Source organism: Pseudonaja textilis, chromosome 5, assembly GCF_049901715.1.
Source record: "Pseudonaja textilis isolate UNSWEBS1 chromosome 5, rPseTex1.2, whole genome shotgun sequence".
Taxonomy (NCBI): domain Eukaryota; kingdom Metazoa; phylum Chordata; class Lepidosauria; order Squamata; family Elapidae; genus Pseudonaja; species Pseudonaja textilis.
In genome coordinates, this window is record NC_141994.1 from 38,155,244 (window position 1) to 38,168,050 (window position 12,807).

General features: G+C 41.3%; 1 protein-coding gene across 1 annotated transcript in view; it reads left to right on the forward strand.

Moving 5' to 3' along the window:
• LRRIQ1 (leucine rich repeats and IQ motif containing 1) overlaps positions 1-12,807 on the forward strand; it is a 112,025-nt gene that overhangs the window by 86,594 nt on the left and 12,624 nt on the right. The window lies entirely within an intron of this gene.

Sequence of the window (12,807 nt, forward strand, 5' to 3'; positions counted from 1 at the left end):
CTACTCAAAATTTCCATTACCGGTTCTGTAGAACTGGTCATAACTGGCTGAATGCCACCTCTGATGTGAATACTATTCTGTATTTGTACTGAATTTTGTAAATTACAAGTGGTATAAAAATTATACATTTTGCTGTTTAATTCCCTAATAAATATATTTTGACAAATGGTCAGAAGATAAATTATTTATGAATAATAAATAATTTTATGGTGGCATATAGAGGCCATTGACTTTTAACTAGCTAACATATTCTTAAATTTTTTCTCCCAGAGGATTTTTTCCTACTGAAATCTTTATGACATTGTATTATTATTCCATTACCTGCAATTTCTACCGTCCATTTTGCTACTATAGTTTAAGAAATATATATTCTCCCCTTTTGTTTTTTCACATTTGAATAGAGTTACATATACACTATGAATATAGCCATACATGCCAAAGAAATAAGTCAGATAGTATGTCAGCAATTTTTGACAACTACTTATACTTAATTTCATTCTGTATATATATGGCCCCAAAACAGTGGACTATTCTAGTACAATATTTAGCGGTACATTTGAACTGGAGGTCAGGACGCATTATATCAGAATGTATGTTGGTTTATTAATAACCTTAGAGGCAAAGACAGTCATAAATAGGGTGGTATTATAGATATATACTGTTATGTCCCTGGACCTTGAAGAAGTTCCCACCAAGGTCCGTTCGCGCTGCGGGGGCGGCTGCCCCTCCTCATTGGCTGGGTTTCCCCAGCAGCCTGCTATAAAAGCAGGCTGCTGGGTCCAGCCCTTGAGCTGTTCGCTGCGAGCCAGTCCCAGGCTGAGCAAGCACGTTCAGCCCTTGTAAATAAACCTTGTTGCACTAAGCCCTGGTTCAGCCTCTTATTTCCCATACTTAATACTGGCACGAAGGTGGGATGGCTACCAGAGGCAAGCTGCAACGCTGAATCACTAATATGCTGATCTGCAGCCCAGAGAGAGAACGATCAGCCAAAATAGGGCAAGCGCTGACCGCAACCCAGAGAGAGCGATCAGCCCGAAATGAGAACGAACGCTGAATCACTATAACGCTGATCCGCAGCCCAGAGAGAGGCGGTCAGCTAAAATAGGGCAAACGCTGATCGCAGCCCAGAGAGAAAGCGATCAGTGAACAAGCCAGCGAGTGAGAAGCGCTGCGAGCCGCAGCCGCTCGTGCCGTTTAGCGCGAAATTTGAATAGCTGTCAGCCGAAGCACATTCAAATACAACACAGTTGTATTACGAAGTCACTAACGCCCACACAGGCGCGAATTTCAAAAGACGCTACCAAGGACCGTTGCAGTCTAAACACCTGATCCCCAGAGAGAGAGAAGGGAATTGCGAAATTTCACCAGAGCTGAAGTCACTTGCCTAGCACAGGCACTAAACCTCTACTGCTACCCCAGAGAGAGAGCACTTGCCTAGCACAGGCACCAAACCTCTACTGCTACCCAGAGAGAGCATTTTTTCCCCAACAGGTTAACCAGCAGACCTACAACATGAACGCCAATCCAGCCTTCCCAGCATTCAAGCCAGATGAGGAGAAGTGGGAATCATACAAGAATCGATTTAATTATTACATCGACGCCATCGGATTGGCTGAGGCAGGGGAACACCGAAGAAAGCACATTTCCTGACCTACTGTGGAGCCATCGTTTCGATACAGCCACAGCTCTTGTGGCTCCACGTGAGTTAAAAAATGTCCCCTGGACAGAACTGTTAGAAATCCTTACTAACCACTATTCTCCTAGACCTTCACAGATTGCCAGACGTTTCACCTTCAGAATGAGGAAGCAGGGGGACAAAGAGAGCATCAATCAGTACATGGCTGCTCTCAGGACTGCAGCACTCCATTGTGGGTTTGGCAGCTACCTTGATGACATGCTCCTAGACCAGCTGGTCTGTGGGGTCAAGGACCCGCGCTACAAAGACGGCTGCTCGCAAAAGACCTTAACCTCGCTCAAGCCATCGAAGAAGCCCTGGCAGAGGAGCTGGCATCTCATTCAGCCACCGAGATCCAAGGTTCTGTCACCAAGCAAACAGCAGTTTCCGTCCACTCAGAAGAGGTGATCAATGAGGAAGACCCGAGTGACGAGGCCGACATTCACCGCCTCACAAACGCCAGGCGCCCTTAGGTAGGAACCAGACAGGATAACACCGGGCCATCCAAGCACATCACGTTGTGCCTTTCCTGTGGTGGACCCCACTTGAGGACCACATGCAAATTCAAAGGAGCCACTTGCAACAACTGCCATAAGAAGGGGCACATTGCAAGAGTATGCCAAGCCTCACACAACGCAGCACAAAGGGCATCTTCATTCGCACATGCCGGACCCAAAGGCAAGTATTAAACTGCCGCACTAATCAAACTTGCTATTCTATTAGTAAAATCTCTTTCCGTCTTATTAGAAGGTAAACCTTGCAACATGGAGGTTGACACGGGGTCAGCGCTCTCCATTATTTCCTGGAACACCCTCAAGGAGCTTCAACCCAGCCTATCAAGAAGCCGACTCCAGAAGTGCCAGCTTAGCCTAAAGGACTACCAGGGGAAGACCATTCCTGTAATCGGCAGAGGCAAGTTTTTGTTAATTTTAAAACCTTTAAGGGCCACCTACCTCTAGTGGTAGTGAGCGGCAACCTCCCTACACTTTTGGGACTTGATTGGTTTCCCCACCTCGGGTTAGGTCTAACAGGAGTCCATGCTACCTCAACCTCTGACACGGACTCCTGTTTGCTGATTACTCAGACGTATTCAGTGATGAGTTAGGGTGTTATAATGGCACCCCTATCTCATTTTCAGTCGATCCCCAGGCAGTCCCAATTCGGTTAAAACCTCGCAGAGTTCCATTCGCCATTCGGCCTAAATTAGACCTTGAATTAGATAAATTATTAAAACAAGGGATCCTGGAGCCTACAGACTTCGCCAAATGGGAGACGCCCATCGTCACACCCCTAAAAAGATGGTAGCCTGAGAATTTGCTCAGACTACAAGACCACAATCAATAAATTCTTGCAAGTTAGCGCTTATCCAGTACCCGTCATTCAGCATTTATTACATACTTTTGAACCTGGCACTATCTTTGCCAAATTGGACATGTCTCAAGCATATCAACAGTTCCCTGTTGATGACCAAACGGCAGAACTTCAGACCATTGTCACCCACAGGGTGCTTTCCGGTGCAAGCGTCTCCAGTTTGGCGTAAGTGTTGCCCCAGGCATTTTTCAATCCTCATGGAGCGGATTTTACAGGGCCTTCCTGGAGTAGTACCCTACTTCGATGACATCTTAGTCTCGGCCAGGAACAGACCCCAACTCTTCCAGAGAGTTAGAGCAGTCCTGGAGAGGTTCAGGCAGCATGGCCTCAAGTTAAAAAAAGAAAATGTGCCATTGCCACTAGACAGGTGGACTTTCTGGGTTATAAAATTGACGCCTCAGGCATTCACCCCTGGAGTCCAAGGTTAAGGCAATACACGAGGCACCCACTCCAACCTCCAAAGCAGAACTGCAGGCCTTTTTAGGGCTCTTGAACTTTTACGCGTCATTCCTGCCCCATAAAGCCTCTGTGGCAGAACCCTCCACAGACTTCTGGATAAAAAACGGTTTGGCACTGGGGACACAAAGAAGACTCCGCTTTCCGCGCAGTCAAGTCGCTACTCACATCAGAGGCAGTGCTTATCCAGTTTGACCCCAACCTCCCATTAGTACTACGCAGACGCATCTCCTTTCGGCATTGGGGCAGTTTTAAGTCACAGACTGCCCAACGGCTCCGAGGCCCCTATCGCTTTTTTTCCAGGACGCTCTCTGCAACAGAGCGCAATTACAGTCAAATTGATAAAGAAGCCTTGGCAGCTGTTACAGCGGTGAAGAAATTTCACGAATTTCTCTTTGGCCACTTTTTCGAGCTAGTCACCGACCACAAACCGCTTTTAGGGTTACTAGCAGGTGACAAGCAGACCCCTCAAATTCTGTCCCCAGAATGACCAGATGGACCCTTTTCCTAGCAGCATACTCGTGATAGACTTGTGCACCGCCCGGGTAAAACATTGTCCCACGCAGACGCTCTTAGCCGCTGCCCCTGCCTGACCCAGCTGAAGACCCTGCCCCGGTCAACGCCATTTTTGAAGTCACCCAACTGGACCTACCAATCACTGCCCTTGATATTGCCAATAAATCCAAAACGGACAAAACGATCGCCCAGGTACTGGACTGGGTGAGGAGGGGGTGGCCGGGCAGTGACATTGAAGCTAAATTCACGCCATTTAAGACCGCTTACAGGAACTGTCGAGCTTACAGGGCTGCCTGCTATGGGGCACTCGAGTGGTCATCCCGACATCTCTGCGTACCCGAGTGCTGGAGGCGTTGCATGAAGGCCACCCTGGCATCGTCAGAATGAAGGCGTTGGCGCGGCTACATTTGGTGGCCCGGCCTTGATGAGGACATCAACAAATGGGTAAGCTCCTGCCATCCCTGCCAGGTTTCCCGTCCATCCCTCCAATTGCCACCCCCACCAAGTGGGAAAGTGCCAACGCACCCTGGTCCAGGATTCACATCGACCTCGCGGGCCCATTGCATGGCAAAATGTTCCTCGTGGTCGTAGACTCTTACTCAAAGTGGATTGATGTGGCACAACTATCCACGACCACTTCACAAGCAGTCATCAAGGCATTGACTCGCCTGTTCGTAACGCACGGTCTACCAGACTCCCTTGTTTCCGACAATGGTCCCCAATTCGCGTCAACCGAATTCAGTCGCTTTACGCCAACCTGGGCATTCGTCACATCTTCACGGCCCCCTTTCATCCTGCCAGTAATGGGCTAGCAGAGAGAGCTGTTAGGACCACTAAAGAAGCCCTGGCCAGGTTCAACAAGGATGACTGGCACCACAAACTATCCTGTTTCCTGTTAAGCCAGCATTCAACCCTTGCACAGTAACCAACAAGTCCCCGGCCGAGCTTCTGATGGGCAGACGCCTGCGAACTGTATTGGACAGGCTCCACCCACATTACTGCCCTGACTCTCCTCTCGCTTCCACATCGGGGAGTAGGCATTTTGTCTTGCAGGAACCCGTGTTCGCGAGAAACTTCGCTGGCGACCCATTGTGGATCCCAGGAGAAATCGTAGCCATCACAGGACCCAGATCATACCGGGTTAAGCTGGAAGATGGCCGGGTCTGGAGACGACATCTGGACCAGCTTCGGAGACGCCAGGGCACCCTTGTCAGCCGCGACTCGGGGCACAGACCGGTGAGAGTCCGCTGCAACTTCCACACAGCGACATCGACTCCGATGACCTGCTAACGTCTCCAGCCGGACCAGAGAATCCAAATGATGACTGCGGCGACCTAGCGTCCAACCCATCCGAGCCAGACGGCGTGAGGACACTCCCAGCGTCCAGCCCTACTGACCCCGGACCTACTCCGACCGAGGGTGGTACTCGGGACTCATCATCGAGCCAACAGTCGCCAACGGACTCTGATCCACTGAACAGCACACCAGAGTTGCGCCGCTCTGGGCGTCAGCACAAGCCTCCCGTATACCTCAAGGACTATGCGTGTTCGCATCTGGGGGAAGGGTGTTATGTCCCTGGACCTTGAAGAAGTTCCCACCAAGGTCCGTTCGCGCTGCGGGGCGGCTGCCCTCCTCATTGGCTGGGTTTCCCCAGCAGCCTGCTATAAAAGCAGGCTGCTGGGTCCAGCCCTTGAGCTGTTCGCTGCGAGCCAGTCCCAGGCTGAGCAAGCACGTTCAGCCCTTGTAAATAAACCTTGTTGCACTAAGCCCTGGTTCAGCCTCTTATTTCCCATACTTAATATATACAAATTGGAATATATATGTAATTTGAAATAGCAGTTTCACTTCATGTACCTAGTGAAGTCAGTAAAATCACTAAGATGTAATTATGAGGTAAAGGGAGAGAACTATAAACATGAGATTTTGAACAAAGAGATAATTATTTCATGAACACTGTTTTCTAGGGAGCTATATGCATTTGCTTTGCTCTGCTCACATCCCAGTGTCTTTTCCCAGTTTATTAGCATTTCTTGGCCTCCTAAATGTCTAGGCTAGTGTTGTTTCCCAGCTAATTGTTTTTGTAATGGTGCAGTTGCTCAGTTTGAAACTCTAGATGTGATTTGTTTTTATTTTTCCAGGAAGATGTATTTTGGTTAAGGTTTTTAACTTAGCTCCACAAAATCACCTATTAAGGTCAGCCTTTGACAGGTTGTTCGAAGGCAGGAGAAGGGAAGGAAGGCCCATACTGAATGTTCTCATTCTCCAAGAGCTAGTGCATATTGCTAGCATATAATGAATTAACCATCTGTAGCTTTGAATCAGTTGATTCATTTTGCATGAGGAGAATTAATCCATTCAATAGCTTTTGGACAGTATTGTTGGGGTACCTATTTCCAAAAATGGGATTTTTATGTAGACTTTTTCTTTTACATGTGAATACAGCAAACTGTCCTATAAAACTCTCATCTGATAAAAGGGGATATCAAAAAATTTTAACTGCCTTTTTCTTTTTATAATGCAAAGGCCTGTAGCTATTCATTTTTATTTATGTAATGCCTTAGAGTAGTACGGAATGATAAATGCTATTATAATTCAGAGGTTTTACTGAAATGAATAAAATTAATTTTATTACAAAACTATTCTGTACCACTCTTAAGACAAAACTAAAGCAAAGAGTGCTAATAAAAATATATCTTGGAAGAAAGAAAACTATATAATTAAATAAGAATAAAGTGAATGTTAGCAAAAAAATAAAAATCTGATTTAACCTGTAGATGACCTGGTACTGTTTGTTCAGATGACAGCTCTAAAAGTATACACGGAATATTCCCTTGTAATACAATGATTTGCCGCAAGCCCTGACCTACTGACTGTTAGGGAGCAGGCCTGAATTGGCCCTTTCTCTGATATTGTGACACTGCTTCTGTTGCCTCGATTGTGACCTCTGATTGAAAGGAACTCCTGGGACTTCTGTTTAATAAGCATGACTCCTGACTCTTAGCTTGGTAGATTTTTGTCAGAGTTGTCTAGTAAGCCAAACTATGCTGAAATTTACTGAAGCTGTCAAAGTGTTCTGTGTATTTGGTGCACTCTTTCAAATCTTTTTTTGGACTGTTATTATTTTAAAGACATGCATCTTGTAAATATGATAATATCATACAGTTATGTACTATACAAATCACTTTCTTAGTGTGTGCATGTGTATGAAAAACAGACATAAGAGAGATTTATTTTACTACAGTTATAAGCTGGGAATGCTAAAACTCCTAGCTATTTACAATTTTTCATTGTTTTATTCAAATAATAAAACCAATTTATAAAGAAAAGTAAATAACACCCCCCCCCAAAAAAAAGCCTCTTTGTGCCTATTAATAGTAACAGTCTATGCATGAAAGGGCTTCTGCTTCCTAAATGATAAAGGAAGGACACCACATGAATGTTTAGAGCTAAGAAATTCCAAAAGGAATTATTTATTCCATTATTATGATGAAAAATTATCTCCCCTCTTCCCCTTAATTTCAGATAGGGAAACCTTTAATAACCCAGCCGGTCACATGTAAACAGATAGTTTGCTTCTCCTGTTTAGTTTGAATATATGTTTTTTAAAAAATGTTCCTTATATTGAAATTTTATACATAGCAAAAATATAACCGCAATGTAGCATAATTCAACTCTTCATGTTTGAAAAAAATAATTTTATTAAATATTTTGAATGGAACAATAAAAGTAATACAAACTAGAAGAGATAAAAGAGAGCACGGGAAAGAGAAAAGAATACATTCATATACACATACATACATACACCAACTTCCCTCCCCTAAGAAAACAACTTCCCACCCTCAACATGGCAGGTATAATATTGATAATAAAGTAATATAGATATAGCAATGTAGTATAGTAGTAATATAGAGCCACTTTAGTCTAGTGGTTAAGGCACCAAGCTAAAAACCAGGAGATTGTCAGTTAAAATCCTGCCTTAGCCATGAAAACCAGATGGATGAACATGAGCCAGTTATTCCCTCTTAGTCCAACCCACCTCACATGGTTATTGTTGTGGGGAAGAAAGGAGGAGAATTAGATTTGTTCACCACTTTGAATTATTTGTAAAAATAATAAAGGCAGGAAATAAACAAATTTCCATGATCTTTTCATTTCCTTTTAATTACCAAATATAAAATTTTTCATCCCATAGTCCAGCTCTTAACAACAGACAAATCAAATCGATAAGTTCTTCAATCCAGTTATTAGCAAAAGATTCGAATTCAACAGTAAAATTTAAAGTTTGGAGAGATTAAGCAATGATTTACAGAGACTGACTCTGAATTCACAGAGACTGGACAAGTCCTTGCAGGTTTTTTAGCAAAATTTTCCAGAAATAGTTTTCCATTGTCTCCTTCCTGGGGCTGAGAGAAAGTGGCTGTCCAAGGTCACCCTTGCTGTCTCTGTAACCAAGAAAGTACTTCTATGCTTTTCTTGGCTGAGTCTTCTCACTTTCAAGAAAAAGCTTCATGCCTATTCTGGATTGCTGATTATATTAGATATATTAGAAATGAAGAACTATAGTTCAATTATTTGCTATTTAGTAGGATCTCAATGCATGGTTTTAACATCTAGATGAATTAATGTCCAAATAAATACATACCTATAAATCAGATTAGGGTGTATCAGCAAGAATCAATGAAGGGAGGCAGCAAAATGTGAATTCATAGCTGTGCTATTCATTCCCAACATGCTAAAACATAATAAGGCCAGGAATATTCAATTGAACTGGGCCATATCACTCTGACACATATGCTGTTTAACAATTGTAATCAGACTTACCTTTCTATGCAGTTTCTTACAAATGTCAAAGCTTTTCTGATCCCTTGGGAAAGATTATACTACATTGTTGACAATATTGTAGGCAAAATGCCATTTTCAGTTGTAATAAGATCCCACATCTCGGAAATTTCAAAAGAAATAACCAAAATTAGGATCCAACAATAAATTAAAGAGTCCTCCTATTATAATACTTTTTTGTTCTTTCAGGCATAGTAATTGTTTCTGAAAATGCAAATTTGGTGCAAATTTGTTTACCTGAATCATTTGATATCTGCAATACACATATCCTGTTTATATTGCATATATGTTATACATAGATGTGTAGATAGCTTTATTTTAAGTGTACTCATTTCTCAGTTCACAGTATTGACTTTAAATCATTGTTTTATAATGTAATGGTACAATAAAAAGGATATTGGATAGATGTGATTTTCTTATTTAATTTTTTTAGATATATAAACACTTTTCTTAATGTAAACTTTGTTTTCAAAATCTGCAGTCACTATGAACAAAGTATAAACCACTTTTATAAGTAAAAAATCTCAATTACTATGCTTTGCTTTCAGACCACAAATAAGATTCTTCTGATACCTATCTTCTTTTTTAATGCAACCTCAAGCAAGCTGAGTTTTTTGTTGTTGCTGCTGCTGCTGCTGTTAAATTAAATATAGATCTAGATGTTGGCACAGTAGTGCAAGGCTGTGAAATTCATCCAGGATGTAGGAATTGAACAACTACTTTCTTTATTAATCTTATCCTGGCAGTAGTAGCATTGATGTTTGTGTGGGTAGTAAATTATTCCTAAAATCAGAAGATTAAATAGCTCTTTAAATTTTATAATGTATGTGGTTGATATATATGCACGTTTTTATTCAGCCTTTCCCTGTTCCCGTCCTTTGTACTAAGATCTATTTGGATTTTTTAATTAGTTTAGTTTCAGGGAAGATTGTTATACTGAAACATTTGTTTTAGATAGTTCTGTTATTCAATATTGGAAAATATTCATTACCTTGTTTGATATAGACCCTATCAATATATTGAGTTAAGATTAATGTATTTATAAACAGAAAACTTTCAATTCTGATTCTGTTGATATTATTATCAAAACATCTAGAACTGCAGATTGGTAGCATACTCCTATAAATGTTTACTCAGAATTGAATTCATTGGGATTTATTCCCAAATCAATCCATATGAGTAACTCTGATATTTTGTTTATTTAATCATGTTTTTAATTTATTATGCACCTATATTGAGTATGTTAGAAAAGATTTTTTATGGTTGGATAGATCAGAATGTTTGTAAATGTGGATTGGCATCCTGAGCAACTGTCCAAAAGAAAACCAACACAGAGTATAAAGAAAGATTTTATGTCTGTAGACCAAATTTTCAGAGTAGGTTACTGTAATCTTTCTGCACTGCTTCTTTTAAATAACTATAGATCTAAATAATTGTACCACTATTTGTGTTGATACAATGTTGATTTTAAAAAAATATTTTTTATAAAGTGAACATGTTCCACTGAAGGCTATAGAAACCTGAGTTAATGTACATAGGATTGTCGCCTTCTGGTATAAAAGCTAGATATGCTATTATTCGGTATGGTTAGGATGCCATCTGGAAATGCTAAATTAAAACATATTTTCTAGGAACTGTTTGTTTCTTCAGATATGCCCATTAGGCCTGTTTTCTTAGAATTAACTTCTGTGTGAGGAAGAATAATGTATTAAAATTCAAATATTAGCTAATGGTCACACATTCACTATTAGACACATTACTAAATAACAGTCTAGAACAGAGGTGTCAAACTGGATTTCTTTGAGGGCTGGATCAGCATTGTAGTTCTCCATGGGCCAGTGGGGAAAGAGAAGGGAGCAGGAGGGCACGACAGATGCATCCTGGCCAAAACGGGGCATGGGGTGGTGGCACACAGCCCCCTTGCTCTGTTTTTGTCCTGGGCGGCCTCCTGCAGCACTTTTTGGCCAAAATGGATCATGGGGACCACGTGTGGCCCCCCACACCTCATTTTGACCTCCATGGCCTCCTACAGCACTTTTCCGGCTGAAAATGGGTCACGTGGAGGCCCCATGAGGACCCTGCGTAACCTGTTTCAGCCTCCCCGGCCTCCAGCAGCACTGTCAGCCAAAAACAGGCCACGGAGGGCTCATGGGGCCTCTGTATTGCCTGTTTTTGGCCAGCAGAGGCACCATGGGCTGGCTGGATTGGAAGCAAGTGGGGTTATGATTGGGATTTAAGTAAAAATATAAGAGGAGGTATATTTATCCAACTAAATCTCACTCCCTGAGATTTTGATTAGCCATCAGAACCTACAGTGTGGTGGTTTCTTGGCTGAATTCAGTAGCAGTTCCTACTTATCTGCTTCTCACTTGCCTTCCAAGGGATAACAAGACCAGTTAAAGTATCAATTGACTTCAAACAGTCAGAAGAAACTCATCAATCACCATTCTCATTCATTCTTGAATTTCCGCATGGCCCTGCTCATTCAATCCTATTATCATGCATCCATTCATATCACCTATCAAAACACCCCCCACCCCACCGAATTGCATTAATTCAGAATGTTACAGTTTTCCCTAATTTTGCCTCTGGTTCTTCCATTTATCAGCATTCACTAGAGCATAGCATGCAATTGTCATCAAATTATAGGTTCTTATTTTAATGCAAATATCAATCAACTTATATTTGTTATATTTTTTAGCCCTTTAATTTATACATAAACTTACTGCCTTATTCCCATGAATTTATTTATCAATGCAGATCTTCATAGCTTCATTCAGTCATCCTTTTCTCTCAGTTTTATAGACACATTAATTCATATTTACTCCTATTTATTGCTCTTACATTACAATTTCCTACGTGCCATGATCATTATTGGATGGGCACCATAGATATTGATCCCTAAGGCACATCATGGCTTTAGTCAATTGAAGCTTTCACAGATGGTTCTTTTTTAAGTCACAAAAATTACACACCAGCGTCAGCTATACCCATGCCATATACAGTATTCCCTACAACCAGTTTTGGTATATTTTGATCAGTGCACCATAGTCACAATAAACATCTAATTTGCTATAGAGTACTTAGTCAAATCTTTTGAAATAAAGATATGCTACCCTTATTGTTATTCCATAGTCAACTAAAGAGAATAACACATTAGAAATGAAATAAGAACATTCTAATAAGACTTACTCTTGGCAAATTATCACTAGGAATAAGCAGAATTCTTGAATTTGAAATAATTTGAGTTCAAAATGCCTGTTTTGAGTTCGAAACAGTTTCCCCCCTCCCCAAGTTTGAAATGGGCTGCTCTTAATAATCTGTTCCAAATTCAATATGGCCCCATTTCAAGTTCAGAACACTTCAGAAAAATCAATACAGCTAGTTTCAGACTGTAAATAACTATTTCAGAATGCTTTGCACAGCCATAGTAATTATAATTTTCAGTGTACTTTCTTTACTATTTGTCTAGGTCTTTCCAGAATCATTGTCGGGGGGCTTATTTACAGTTCACTGGGTCTTCTTTTGTGCCCCTTTTTGAGCCATAGGTAGGATTTATTCCCTCCAATTTTGGGGGTCTTCATCAGTTTTCCAGAATTTCTCAAAGATAATACTATATTTTATGTAAAAAAAACCTCTACATATAAACTTTACATAAAACAACTGTTGCTGATGACAAGGAAAAAAGCAATTAAAAATAGCTAACATATAAAATGTCTTTATTTCTCTTGAGACTTCAAGTTTTAATAAAGGATGTTTTTCTAGTGTATATGTGAAGGGATTAAATATTCCCACAGACTGCCCTGAATCGGTTTTAGGAAACAGGTGCTAGGCATGTTACCTGATTTTGAGCAATGATCCAAGTTCGCACTATAAAAAATCAGGAATTAATTAGGGTGTTCATTCCAACACCTTTCATGAAGTGTTTTGACGTATTATAGAATTAGCCA